At 41.2% G+C, this 15,243-nt stretch overlaps 2 protein-coding genes across 2 annotated transcripts in view; both read left to right on the top strand.

Moving 5' to 3' along the window:
* tprg1 (tumor protein p63 regulated 1) overlaps positions 1-15,243 on the top strand; it is a 701,399-nt gene that overhangs the window by 576,535 nt on the left and 109,621 nt on the right. The window lies entirely within an intron of this gene.
* The window catches only part of LOC308087417 (gamma-aminobutyric acid receptor subunit gamma-3-like), a gene marked incomplete at both ends in the record, with an annotated part of 163,634 nt that overhangs the window by 1,434 nt on the left and 146,957 nt on the right, over positions 1-15,243 (top strand). The window lies entirely within an intron of this gene.

Here is a 15,243-nt window from a genome sequence, read left to right on the forward strand (position 1 = left end):
CATGCAACCAAGTACAAATCATTCTTCAACTCTGTCAGCACCCTTAATTGACTGATTATACCTGAAGGTACAACAGACATGCACTTCAGATCAGTGGCTCTCAAACCTTTTCATGCATTAATATGTATTTGGACACAGACCACAATCTGAGAATATTATGCGACAGGGACAGTGAAATTCTTTTCAACAAAAAAAATCAGCTCTACAAGCTCCGGTGTGAGCTTGCAGATTGGCACACAGCTGATATATAAGGGGGTTAAAGTGGTTAAACCTGTGGTTGACGCTAGATTAACTCATTTTGTTGGGCACCCCCCTCTCTGGACCCCACTTTGAGAACTACTGCTGTGTTTTTGTGTTTGTGGATAAGTATGTCGGATTATTCGTCTAACAGCAGTAATTTGTTATAGGCTATTCCTTCATGCTCCCAGCTGGCTGTATTTGGATATAGTCAATAGTGCCTGCATTGTCCACAGCAGTACTGCACTGTAAAAACCCTGAGTGTTAATTGAAATCTGAGGGTGTCAAAATTATACAGAAGAAACACACGCTTTATTATAGCCAACCAAAGTTACCGTTTTGAGATGGCAATACTAAATACTGACAATACCAAAAGGGCTGGGCTTCATCTACTGATATGAGTAAAAATATAACATTGGCTGCGAGGATACAGCCTATTGGTTTATTAGAATAGGTTCCACAGGGGGGTCTGGTGGCTCAGCCAGTTAATGCACAGACCATTATGCTCGTTGTGAGTCACGTCCAAGCCAATCCCCATCTTATTTCACATTTCTCCTCTGACTCTGCCCTCCACCTCTCTACGCCAGTGATTCTCAACCTCAATCTCAAAATGTCAAGGACCCCCACTTTAATATGCATTAGCCCGCCGACCCTAATTTGATACAATTTCTTTAAAATAATTCTCAGAGTTACAGGCCTCTAAGGGACACCTGGGGGTCCCGGGACCCCACTTTGAAAATCAGTGCTCTACACTCTCCTATCTAAGTAAAGCATAAAAATAGGCTCTAGATGAGATCATATATATGCTGACCCTCCCAGATAACATTTTTACACAGTTAAATGAACACTGGATTTCACTTGTGTGTGTGTCTCACTGTATTGTGCCCTGCAAGCATATCCTAACTCTGAATGCTCAAGAAACCAGGTGTGAACCAGGCTGTGGCTCCAGCAAATAAATAATGGCCGTACAATAGACCCATCACAGCATTGTTCTTACCTGCAATGTGTAACTTCTGCAGGATCTTGTAGTGTCCTTGATTAAGCAGCACGTAAAGAGAACTGCCGGCTTGCTTGGTGATGGCACCATACCAGCATGACAGCCATCAACACAGAAGTGGAGGAAACAAAACACACTTACATCAGTAGGCTTGTTAACTTAACGCTGGCCCACACAGACAAGAAACTCACCATTCACAGTAGGAACACTAAACATGAATCACAAATTAGCCACCAAACCTTTTCTGAGTACTGCAGTTTTGTAGATGCAGCATGTTCAATTAAGTACCTGTACAGTATGTGACGCATTGAAATGGTAGTCCCTGTTTTAGCAATAAGGAGAGGTTCCTTAAAAATATGTTTAAACAATTATGCTTCTGTGGGATTTATACTGTACAGTATTTGTGACACTGGTAGCACTTTTTGACAGGAAGAATTCCAAAACCCAAGGGATTGGAAGTGACTGTCTATTATTACTTTCCAGCAAAATATCCCACTTAAATTGGGCTCCAACAGTGTTGTGGCAACTGAACAAACAATCACAGTCTTTCTCCACATTCGGCTGCCTGCTATTCCTCTTTCTGGAAGGCGCCCTGTTCGACACTGTTCCTCAGTCTGTGGGCTCCTCCCTCTGGGCCCAGTGAGTTGGGATATAATTGGAATGATTGGAATCATTGGTCATTCATTGTCCTGATTGGCTTGCACTTGGTTCCCCTTCTCCCATCTAACACCTGACCCCACTTTTCTTGTCACATAGTTCCAGCTCAACCATTCAATTTGCATGCCAGGGCTTTGTTAAAGTCAAAATGTCTAGCGACCATCTACAGTAGTTCAACTTAACTTCAAGTTACTGTCACATCACAGGTTTACAGGTGTAAAACAGTGGGTGAATTTTTTTTTTGTACTTGTAGTTTTCATGACTTGTAGTCAGGGCATGGTAGGGATTAGTGTAACAGCCCCTTCTATCTTGGCTACTATAGAGCCTCTGGTAGAATTGAAAGCTGGTGGACCCCCCACTTCCTGGTACTTAGCTTTGGTGCTGGGTCTTGGACAGGCTGTGCTTGCTGATGTCTTGTTGAAGAGAGGAGGTGCACACCAAGTGTTACCATAAAAAAGCTCCCTTTTGTTAACCCACAGCCTGCAGTGGTCCAGTACATTCTGCCATTGACCTGCATTGGTTCTCTAACTTCTTTGGCATCAGTAACCCCTTCCCATGATTTCTGAATCCAAGTACCCCCTTTACCCGACTACAACATTTTGCTTAGAAAACTGCAAGAGGAAATGATAGCTTCCATGATGCAATAAATTAATAATAATTCACCTTTTGAATAATTTTAAATAGTGCATTTATACAGCACCTTTTTAAGTGCTTTATAATGAGCATTCCATTCACCCATTCACACACCAACGGAGGAGGAAACAATGCTAGGCACTAACCTGTTCATCGGGAGCAGTTAGGGGTTAAAAGTCTTGCTCTAGGACACTTCGACACTAACTCAGGGGGAGCTGGGGATCGAACCGGAACTTTTTTTTCAATAATATTTGTATTGATTTTTTTTACATTTTATGAAAAAGACAAACAAACACAAACAGCTCAGCTCAGACATGTTGCAAAACAAAGGACACAGATACAAATATAGACTCACATACCTACATCGGACCATAAAATACAGCATTATATATACCCACATTGTTTGGTGCTTGACAGTCTGTAGATGGGTGAATAACTACACCAAGAATAAAACAATAGCAGTGTTAATATCCACAACAACAATGATAGAAAAATAAATAAAACAAGGATGAATGAACTTAGCGGTATCTTCTGTTAAGGAACCCTATTGTTAAAGTGTCAGCTAATTGAGGGCCAATAAATTGCAAATATGGGTCCCATATTTTATAGAAGGCATCAGTTGTGGAGCGTAGCAGGCAGGTTAAAAAGTCCAACTGTATGTACTGCATGATTATTTTGTGCCAATCTTTCTTTGTTGGTGGTTTCTCATTAATCCAAGACAACAAATGTTTGCTTTCTATGCAATAACGGCAATGTTCAACTTGTTTAACTAGAGCTTCAGGCCGCTGCACGGCCCTCATACCTACGTCGCACTGCCGATCCGACCGATATGTCTGAGTCATACTGTTGGAGGCCTATGTACCTGTTGTACCCGTCTGTCTGTATCCCTTTTGTGACCATATATCTGCATCTATCGGTCTGTCTACCTGTGTCCCTTGTATGCCCATATGAGGAGATCTCTGTATCTGTCAGTGCTTATATGCCCATGTATTGGTATGCCCATATATCGGCTGGATTGGCGGGTTTGGACAACTGGATAACTATATATATCGGTCGGATCGGAGGCTCTGGACAACAGTTGCCGAGTTTGAAGTCGGTCGCTCCGATGTATGCACATGACCAAATATGGGCATATCGGTCGGATCTATGGTTCTGGACAACCGGATGTGTGTGTCCCTCTCTCTGTCTCTCTCTCTCTCTGGTTTGTTTATGGTTATGTCTGAGTCATAGTGACATGCATATACAGTATATGGGCGTATCGGATTTGTTTATGGTTTTGTCTTAGTCATAGTGACGTGGCCGTGGTCCTGCCTTTATATGGGTGTATATGGTTATGTCTGACTGATGGTCCCATTTGCCAATTTTAATATAGGATTTGGATTCAAAACTTAGTTTACAGATCAGCAGGATGTTATTATCATTAAGCACAACAGCAGTAAAATATATAATACAATGTTACACTTTCTCTAACACACTCTCTTTCTCTTAGTACCTTTCCATACCCCTAGGCGTACACATACCCCCATTTGAGAAACACTGAATTAAAGGATAATTGTCTAAGCAGGGGCACCAGCCACGTGACAGCATACTGCTGAGCAGGGTCCTGGGGTGCGACAGTTAATCGAACTAATCTATTTAATCAATTATACAAATCGATTTGAAAAACATAATCCATTTGGGGCAAAAAGTAACTGAAATAAATAGTACTATAGTAATAAATAGTACAGTAGCATAAATGGACTGAAGTGTAATAGAGCTGCAACAATTAACCACTTTCAACCTGGCATCTCTATTTTGGGCATTTCATTATACAGTAGGTGGACATTTTCAAGAATAATGAAAAGATGCTGCACGTTGTGAGCATTTCTTTGGTCAATGTAAAGTCCATGACTTAGTATGTATCTGAAATCCACCAATATGTCAATTGTTATGAAGGAAAGTATCTTGTGATTATTCTTCAATTAGCTATTTAAACATTTGACCTGACATTTATGTTAATTTGTGCAGCAAATATTTTAAGCTGGGAATGCTTGAATAGTTCAAAATCTTCATTCAAAAGCACATGCAGAAGAACATTTCTTTTTATGTGTGCTGAATGTTCTCCATTTATCAAAGCGTCTAACTCACCATGGAAATACAGGCAGCTTGTGACTTGTAGCTGAATTATAGCTCTCGCATTCACAAGCCTTCTCACTTCAGGGTCCAGATGTGATATTTGTTCTGCTGCCTAGTTGGATGATTGAATGTGCAGCTTCTTATCCTGATGTAATGAAATGTAATAAATACAGACTACTGTTATATTACTAATATGTGAAATGTCAACTCATTATCACTTGTCCAAGGAGAGAGGAAAAATATGCCAGAAAGGCACAAAAAAATCCAGGCCCAGGCACTCAAGGTGGCTTTGGAAGTAAAGGCATTTATTACATATGGGCTACAAACATTAAAAAACTCAACATGTGTTGGCTTGCACCTTCTTGGACACCCTGAAGAAGGCACAAGCCGACACATGTTGGTGTTTTTGAATGCTTGTAGCCCATGGGCCATTTACCTACAAAGCCACCTTAGTGCCTGGACCTGGATTATTTTATGCCTTTCTGGCATATTTTTCCTCTCTCTTGAACATTGTTCCTTTTCATGAGCACTGGTGGTCTGAGGGATACCAGTAGCGCTCCTGTAACTTATTTTTTCTCATTATCACTTGTGTTCTGCTCTGTTTTTTTTCTTTAAATCGTGTTCATTATGCTTTCATATAAAGAGGTTGTAGTACTGGCACCTAATCAAAAGTCAGCAGCCGTGTTCTGAAAACAAATGCCATTCGGTGCAGTAAGTGAATGCCGTTCAGTATTATTGATTGTATGTATCACTCATGCTACACAGCAGAACAGAATCATTTGGATACCATGACATAGAGCGCTTATGAAAGTACCCAAAATAACTACCGGTATATTAAAGGGTCCTCAACACCCAAGAATGCTAACTATAATGATAATTATTATGATAATGATGTGAGCAGCCAGATGATAAACGTTAATGCTTGATTTAGACCTACTTAGTAGGCTATAACTCAGGCTTAACATTCTGTTAACAGTGGCGCCACACCGCCATGTCGTAGCTCTTACTGTTGTACGTTGTGCAGGAAAAGAAAACCACAAGGGTTTGCGTCTGGGTTCAAGAAATTCTTCAAAGACGAGATGAGTTAAAAGAATCCAACACACTGTTATGAGAGTTGTCATCTTTTGAAGACAATTTTTATTTATACTTTTGTATGCCAATATGAATTTGATAGTATCCTGTCGAACGTCAAAGAGTACATGAAAGACCAAACAAACTTCAGAGACTCCATCAACACCAAAGGCAGTATGTCTAAACATATTCAAGAATCATTTGTTTTTCACTTAATCATTCTCTCTCAACCGTTCTCTCTCTCTCTCTCTCTCTCTCTCTCTCTCTCTCTCTCTCTCTCAAAATCTGGTGGAAGGACAAACTGACTGACTGACTGACAAAGTCATAATTAGAAAAGCTGACTGGAAAACAAATGATTGGTCCTGTCATCATTGTATTATTGTTCAATATAGTGATGCCTTGGCTTGATATAAATGTGATGGGATGGACATACGGTATAGGACGGCCTACAGTACATGTCAGTAAAACTTTAATCTCTCAAGAACAGATTCTGCACTGCGTTGGAATCTGTCGTGAAGGCTCGTCGTAACATGTACACACTGGGCTACAAGTGGGCGTGCCTTCAGATCAGGAAGCAGGCCGCGCTTTACCCAATCAAATGTAGTGGGCGGGATTCACATGTCCGTCGATCTTTCCCCCTCGAAACAAACCCAAACTAATTTAACAATAGCGTCCGCGGAGCAGACAAAACCACGGAAAGATATTCACATTTTAACTTACTCTTTCATCATAGAAACAAGTGGGCTTATAACCAAAACGATCCATGTTCTCTGGGAGAAGTGGTGTTAGTGTTCCGTGTAGAAATATTGTTAGTGGGAATGAAAACATAGTGGCACCCACCGGAAGTGAAAGCTGAAGACAGACCTAAACCCCGGTTTCCTTGTGCACTGGCGTTACGTTTTCTTCCGCCCAGAGCCAACAGACATAGAACAAACAGCAGAGGGCGCTGTTTTTCATTTTCAGTTGGCGATGGGTTCCCAGATTGGTAAAACTTTGACATGTTCTAGCTCTTGAGCATGGATGCCAGATTTCTTAGAATTTCATGTCAGGAGGGTAGGATTGTAGCCGTAACATCACTCTGCATAATGCCACATCTGTTTGTGTGTAGAAGCCAGGTCAGCTTTGGTTGTTACCATACCTTGCCAAGGAAGAGGGTACAGAGAAGAATATTCAATCAACAAGCAGCATTTCACAGGACATGTTCTGTCTGTTCTGTCATGCAGTCCCTCATCCAGATGTTGCAAAGACCTTTTGGTCCGAGCTAGATATTACTGTCCACACTCTGATGAACATCCCCATGTGTGACATTCCAGGTGTCAGTCTCTCTGAGCAGCATTTGGTCTACAGATGACCCCTGACACCTCCACCAGCAGTCCCTCCAAGGCCAGTGCAGCTAATTAATACACGCATTTCAGGTCCAGTTACTCACACCCATTTGTCCTTCTAGTGAGTTAGCTGTGTCAAGTCGCCAAATGTTATGTCCACAGTGACAAGACAGCTGATACACAGCATGCACTCTTGTGTTTCATTTTGGTTTATTGCCGGACCCAGGGGGTCTGGCTTACATGAGGCTTTGTACCTGTTTCGTCCATACATGGGCATGGTCACTTTGTCCTTAGGCCCCAGCCATAAAAGTCTGTCCCCCTTTCGTCCATACATGGGCATGTTTTGTACCTGTTTTCTCCATACATGGGCAAAAAACAGGTTTTGGTCACTTTGTCCTTAGGCCCCAGCCATAAAAGTCTGTCCCCCTTTCGTCCATACATGGGCATAGACACAGGCTGACACGTCATGTGAAGTCTGGGTCTGGCAGAACCAGGTTTCCTGGTCTTGTTATTATTAATACTCGGGAATGATGCTAGTTGGAACGATGCAAGTTGGAAATGCATGCCCCACCCAGTTATGCAATACCCGTTGTACCCATTGTTAGAGTACCCGTCTGTCTGTTTGTGTCGCTTTTATGCCCATATATGGAGATTTCAGTATCGTCTGTCTGTGTCCCTTTTAGGCACGTTTCCAGTGCCTACATATTATATATTGTGAAAAATATACCAGTGAAAAATGATATAAAAAATACTTTTGTTTAATTGAAAAAGTCAAAACTATAGCCATCATCATTGTTCCATGCTTTCAGTGCCATCCTTGTATTCTGTGTAGAGTGGTTGTACCAAAGCCCAATTTTTAGGGCACAGCAGATTAAAAGGGTGGAGGGTGGTTAAACAATATGACTTTCCAGTTTCCATCATCTATATAAAATGTTTAACTCTCACACTGGCCTTTTTAAATCATCTTTGTGCATCCAGTGGGGTCAAAATGTGCAGTATAGTATAATCTGTGATTGATACTTTACAAGCATATGAATGCTTGTAAATAAGTAAATAATTTAATTGAAGAAATCAACAAAACCTCTAAATGTTTTGGTACTGTGGTCTAGGGCTGTCAGAACGAATTTCACTATTCGAAAATAATTCGAATGTGAAAAAAATGTATAATACTCGAATGCTAAAATTGCCATTCGAATAGAGTTTAAAAAAAAAAAAAAATATATATATATATATATATATATATATATATATATATATATTTTTTTTTTCCTGACCTACCAATGCGAAAACATTGGTAGGTCACTTGTTTATAGTAACAGAAAGTTACGTTTTAAAAACTTTAATAGTTATCACAACAGCGAAAGCTGAAAATCAGCTCTGCTTCTCCTCCCTGTCTGCGCACTTCACTCGCACAGCTGTGTGTCGTTCCTTCATCATCAACGTGCAGGAGCTGCAGTGTAGCTCCGCCCGCGGATCTGCAAGACCACAAGCTTGGCTGATGCAACGCTGTGTGGGCTTGTAGGTCAGCTGTGTTCTCAGCGCGACTCAAAACAGGCACTTGTAGGCAGGAACACATGCAGACATTATTTACGTGCGGTAAGAAGTTGTTGCCTAATATTTCTCTCCTTATCAAAAAACCCAAAAATGAACTAACTATATAAATTAATGCCATAACCATAACTATAAACTAATATAGTTGGTTTCACTATTTTGTTTAGCCTGTTATTAGAGCATTTGTATGTGTGCACGTATGTGTTTATTATTGTACTAAATTTACATAATTAAATTTACACAATTTACATTAAAAAATACATAATTTTATATAATTATATATTGTATAAAATATTCGAATATTAAAAATAATAAAGCATTGAAATTCGAATGGGATTATAGAGGAGAACTGACAGCCCTACTGTGGTCCTTTGCTAACAAACACATTTCTTGAGTAGCTTGAAACATAAAGCTAAAGACTATCAGTTATATAGCCCTGAACCACTTCAGTGACAATGACCGGTACACTGACTTTGTAGGCAGTGTTTATGTGAACATAACAAATGAACTTTTTACATTACAGATTACAGTACGTAGAGGCACTGAGGAGTGGCTTAGTGAGACATCAGGATGTCCTCTTTTTTTTTGGCGAGTGTGCCTGCTAGTGATGTGTCAACGGGTCAACCCGCGGTGCGAGTGGTCGAGTCAGGATTTCAGAGGCAATTATGCAGGCTGCGGGTGAGCGGGTCAGCCGCTCTCACGCGCAAAAAAAAAATCACATGCTCTTGTTTTGTCTTTATTCTGAATAAGAATAATAAGAATAAAACAGTTTGAATACACTTGGGGATTATTTTCTAACCTTCATGATTTTACAGAATTATAGGTACGACCCGCGGGGCTCAACCCGGCCCGCGGGGCGGCTTGAGCCATAGATTTATATATGGGTTCGCGGGCGGGTTGAGGCGGGTTGGGGGGCGGGTCATGAAAAAACCCGACCCGCGCATCACTAGTGCCTGCACTCTCCCTAGGTTTGGTAAAAGGGTCGGGAACGCGTCATCATTGGTTGGCCGTCCACCGATTGGTTGTGATATTGCCCTGACAACCAACAACAACCAATAAAACCCATGACTGTCCCTTCAGGCTATAGAATCCATAGATATAGAAACCTAGATACCTCATTGGCCTCTGCAGTTCATTGGAGCGACTGGTATCTCAATACAAGGCTCTTCCGCAGGGCTGTTTCACTACTGACCAATCACATCGCGTTGACTACTGGCCAATCACAGCGCGTCTAACTGACTAGTTGCTGCGCGAGAGAAAAGACCCGCCCCACCTGCCTCTGATTCGCCTACCGAACGCCCCCTGCTGAAGCGGAAGGAAGTGATAGGCTAGCCCTGCGGAACAAGGAAGCGCGCCCGAGATACGAACGCTTCAGAGCCGAAGGAGGCGTCTACCTTTATATGTCTATGATAGAATCTATCCTCCTGTTATCCTCCTGGAGATGGGTCCGCAACATGCTAGTAGCCCCTCCCCGTTTCACTGCAAACACATACAGACAGACAGACACACACACACACACACGCGCAACAAATACCCCCCCCCCTTACTTAAAAGGACTTCGCCTTAATAGAAAGCACTAATCATATTGATAAGTCAAATATACAATGTGCAGCGCATTAATAGCGTTCATTTATATATGCCCTGTATGCTGTGTTTGGCCTTCATGTAATGTAGGCTATGGTTGGACATAGGGCAGCGCCGACTGCAGTCAGTGGGGGGGGTCACAGAAAAATATTTGGAGGTCGGGAGGGGGCATACATTTACACTAACAGCATACATTTCCTTTACAAATGAGGGGCTAAATACATATACTACTCCCCCCCCCCCCCCCCCAAATTACAGTACATTTAGGGCCCAATACACCATATTTGAATACATTTAGGAGTAAATTACAGATTTCTTTGTTATAGAGCTCTCGCCACGCTCAGTGTTGCCATGTCCTCTAATTATAAGCCGCATTGCCCTTGTTCTTCTGTGAAGGTACTTGTAAAGACTGGTGGTTGGGCTTTGTCCCTGTTTCTAAAACGTTGCTGATATTTGACATGAGTTATTTGTTGATATATTGATATATATTTTATATATATATTAATTTGGCCTTGTTTCTAAGTTCCAAATGTATTGATGTTTAAACCAGTGGTGGACCCCCAAGGTAATAATGAATGTGTATTTTGTGGACCCTCAAATTAATGTGTATTTTGTTACTCCCCCATGTATCATTATTATTTGTTTATTGTAAGCGACATTGCCCTTGTTTTTCTGTGAAGGTGCTTGTAAAGACTGCTGGTTGCGGTTTGTCCCCGTTTCTAAAACATTGTTGATATTTGGTATGAGTTATTGGTTGATATATTGATATATTTCAGACACACTCATCATTGGATTGATATCCAATTAATTCTGGTTTTATACCTAATGGAAACTGTAGCCAATTACTGTACTAGCAGCATTTATGGAAACATTAGCTGTAATACTTCATCTAATCATTATTGTCCCAGGATCATATAAAACATGGAAGTAATAATAATACATTTTATTTATAACGAACTTCACAAAGTGCTACAGGGTTTAAAAACAAATGGCACAAAGATAACAAAGGCAAGACAAAAACAAAAAATATTTGGCAACAACAAGACCCTTCTTGGGGTAAAAAGTAGATTAAAAACAAATTAAGGCACAGAGTAAAAGACCTAAGGAAAAAAAGGCTAAGCAAAAGCTTTGTTGAAAAGGTATGTTTTGAGTCCATTTTAAATGCATCGGTAGATTGTGGGACTCAAGTGGTCGGGGGCAGTGGAACAGAATGCCCGGTCGCCCATGGTGCAGAGCTTGGTCATGGGGGCAGGGAGAAGGTTGGTGTTGGACGAGCGAAGGTTTCGAGTGGAGGGTTGTGATTTGAGAAGTATCATGGCATTTGAAAATTGTGGTTCCTAAACCTATAAAGTTATGGTAAATGGTAACCATACAAATGATTTTGTTTTGTATTCCGTTTATAATGTTTTTTTCCCCTATATCGGTCAATTAATTCCAAGAATGTTATTTCGATCTGCAGTAATAATTGTAGTAGCTGGGATATTCAAGCAGGCAATTCAATTCCCTATTCTGTGCATGTCATAATAGACAAACTTTCAGCGAAAATAGGCATTTGCGATGTGTTGTGAGCTTGTAGATCGGCTATATTCCCAAGAGATTTGGTGTAGAGGGTAAAAGGCAGACACCTGGGGACAACGGTCAATGAAGTAGTATAGGGTTTATGTGGTTAAACATTGCTCATACATTGGAAATGTTGCTATATATCATTTACCACATGATATTATTTAACCACTTAAACCCTATACTTGGCAGGAGACCGGAGTCCCTCAGGGCTCTATACAAGGGACTGATCAATGAAAACTTGTAGATCGGCTAATTTAAAATAGCCAATCTACGAGCTTGTAGATCTGCTATTTTCTGCAAAGGTTTTCCCCAGAATACGGATGCTGGGGTTTAAGTGGTAAATCTTAACCTTCTTAACCTTCTTTCTTGCATTTCTGTGGAACCAACTTCCGCTGGAAATTAGACAGGCCACTTCAGTGTCCACTTTTAAAAGTGTTTTAAAAACTCATAATACAGAATGGCTTTTAGCTAGAAGGAATGGACAGCTAGTTTCTGCTTTCACTCTTCAATTTGTTCTTATTATTTTTGTATTCCTTTTGTTTTTAATTTCCATCATTGAATTGCCTTTATATTTCCTGTTTATGTATTGTATTTGAAGCACTTGTAAACCTGTTTTTGAAAAGTGCTATATAAATAAAGTTTATATTAAAGTTTATTCTTCCGCAAACATGTAGAATCCTGAAGCCACTGGAAATCATCAAGAGCTCTGCACAATATGATACACTATAAGCCTTCAACATACAGGATGTAACAGGATGCAATAAACACCATGACTTTTCACTAAGCTACTTTAGGGACGGTAGGATTCTGTCTTTCTCTACAGTAACTCTCTCTCTACACACACACACACACACACACGCAAACGAATAAAACATAGTACAGTATCATTCTATACTAGATTCTTTGCTTTATTAACTACCACTGCTGCATACGGCTGCACTGCTCTTGGAGTGCACTTTTTGTTTTGACACTAATTACTTTATATCATAATTTCAAAGAAGCAATAAAAACAAAAGGGGGTTGAGGGTGTTCACACTTTATATTCCCCTGGATGGTAGCCACAGACAAACAACACAGAAATTCATTTGTTTTGTCGCTGGCCCCTTTAATGACAGATACTGGTACCGATCATCTTATTATTAAATTGGACTTTTTATGCCTTCTTCTGCCCAAACAACAGGACTGGAAATGAGAAGCAAGGCAATAGGTTGTAAGACAGACTCAAATGTCACTGTCAACAACTCTAGCCTTTCTTGTCGGAAGCGATCAGCAACTGTGGTTGCAACAGAACATAAGCCACGTCTGACATGTAAAAACGTATGTCACTTAAAATATTATTCAAAATAATCAGTATTAATAATGCTAAATATGATGTACCCCAGGACACAATGGGGCTCACCTGCATAAGATTATTGATTATTTAGCCAGTTAAGCCCCATAGGTATACTTCATCATACAACGAATAGCACAAATAGCTGATTTACAAGGTTGTCATGATGCGACATGTTGTGAGCTTGTAGATCTGATTTAAAAATGTAAAGCATTTTGAAAATGTTAGAATCCTTTTTTTTTAAAGATTTGTTTTGGGGCTTTTATGCGTTTATTGACAGGACAGTAGGCTGACAGGAAATGGGGAGAGAGATGGGGAGTGACATGCAGCAAAGGCTGTCGGCATCGGGACTCGAACCTGCGACACGCTGTCAGGCTACGCTGAGCCTAGGTGCCGCTGGACCGCGACGCCAGCGGCCCAGGCCAAAATGTTAGAATTTTTGTTTTTAAATCTTCGCCTCCCAAAATGGGGACGCCAGGTTGAAAGTGGTTAACTGTGAGAGGGTAAAAATAAACTATCATATGCAAATACCCGTTAATCTTACAAATAATTCACACATATTGATACCGGGTGAGGACTTTAAATACATTCAACATACTCCACTGTCCCAACAGCTGCCTTGACTCACTGGTAAACCAATACGGGCTCCTGTGACCTGGGGCGAGATTGTCCTGATGGCACAGAACAGTTTCAGGTGCATGCAAGGGCGCAGGTTGAGCTCAATCGGCCACTAAGCAGCGACTGCAGCACCGCGTGAGTGACATCTCTCTCACGGCCGGCTGTTAATGACATTGTCAATATTTCCGTAACGGCCTCATGGCCTGATTGTGTCAGCTTCCTTTTGGGCTGACACGGGAAACCCTCTCAACCGTGTCGGCCTCTGCTGTGCCGCGGCGCGTCACGCAACACAGTGAAGATAGACTCATTACCGGAGAAGGCGGGCAGGCTCGGGGAAACCTGGTGGCAAGGCTAACCCTGTGTGACAGCGTACACATTGGAATTTAGAAAGCAGGCCATGGTTATCATACTAAGTTCCCCTCGGTGCAGTGTGGGGGGTAGTGAAGTGTCAGAGTTGCCTGACCCCCCCGGCTATGAGAGGTGACATTCTTGTTGTTTTGTTTATGGAGCGTGGCTGACTTTACACATGGCTCTACTGGTTATGGACTGAAGCATAGTGTAAGGAATTACGTGTGTGTGCCGGCGCCGGTGGGCGCACTTGCCAGCAGTTCAATTTTGCAGGGTGTCATAGAGTTGACACCTTCATACGGGTGTTTTCTGACTCATTCTTTTCATCACTTAATTCTAACCATCCTTCTTTTTTTTGTGAGTACAGTACATGTTGCAACTCTTAAACGTTTTTGGCATGGCTCTGTAGGATAGAGATTTGGTCAGTGCATGTGTGTGTGCATGTGTGTCTGGACTCCAGATAATCTTGCTGTGGACAGCTAATCTCCGGTAGTGTTGGCTTGATCGCAGCAAAACAGTGCACACACACTCCTTGGATACCAATTCAGAACCTCTGCCCCAAATGTTTCACATGGGCCTGTTATAGATCCACCAGGAGGCCACTCCTACAGATTTTATCCAAACGTCACGCAAATCGGTACACAGTATCTCTATAGTCATTAAACGAAACTTGTCTTTCAGATTTTTCGCATTCCATCCTGATTGGCTAAGAATGGCTTCCAAAGTTTGCAGGAGTGCTCCGTTTTGAACAAAATGCCTCAAATCAGCGTGCAATTTCCGTGAAATTTTGCATGCACACTCACTATAGGCCGAGAAAGAAATGCCTCTTGAACATTTTAAAATCAGCCTCATGGTGGCGCTATGTCAAGCCGATTCGTGTTTTTACCTATAACCGTACCGATCTGTGTAAAACTATGTGTATGTGCACTCCTTAGAGGCCAAGAAAAAACCTTTGCCCTGCATTTTTCACATCTGCCTTTTATAGCGCCAGGACTTATGTAAAACCACCAGGACTTATGTAAAACAAATTTTGGGATATTACTTCAGATTTTATCCAAATTTCACACAAATCGGTACACATGATCTCTATAGTCATGTGATCAAGGCGGATCTGTTTGATTTTTCATATTCCATCTGATTGCCTAAGATTGACATCTAAAGTTTGCAGGAGTGGCCCGTTTTGAGAAAAAAAAATCTGCAAATCATGAACGCAG

The sequence above is a fragment of the Gymnoscopelus braueri genome (genome assembly GCF_963280865.1).
Source record: "Gymnoscopelus braueri genome assembly, chromosome: 6".
Lineage (NCBI taxonomy): Eukaryota > Metazoa > Chordata > Actinopteri > Myctophiformes > Myctophidae > Gymnoscopelus > Gymnoscopelus braueri.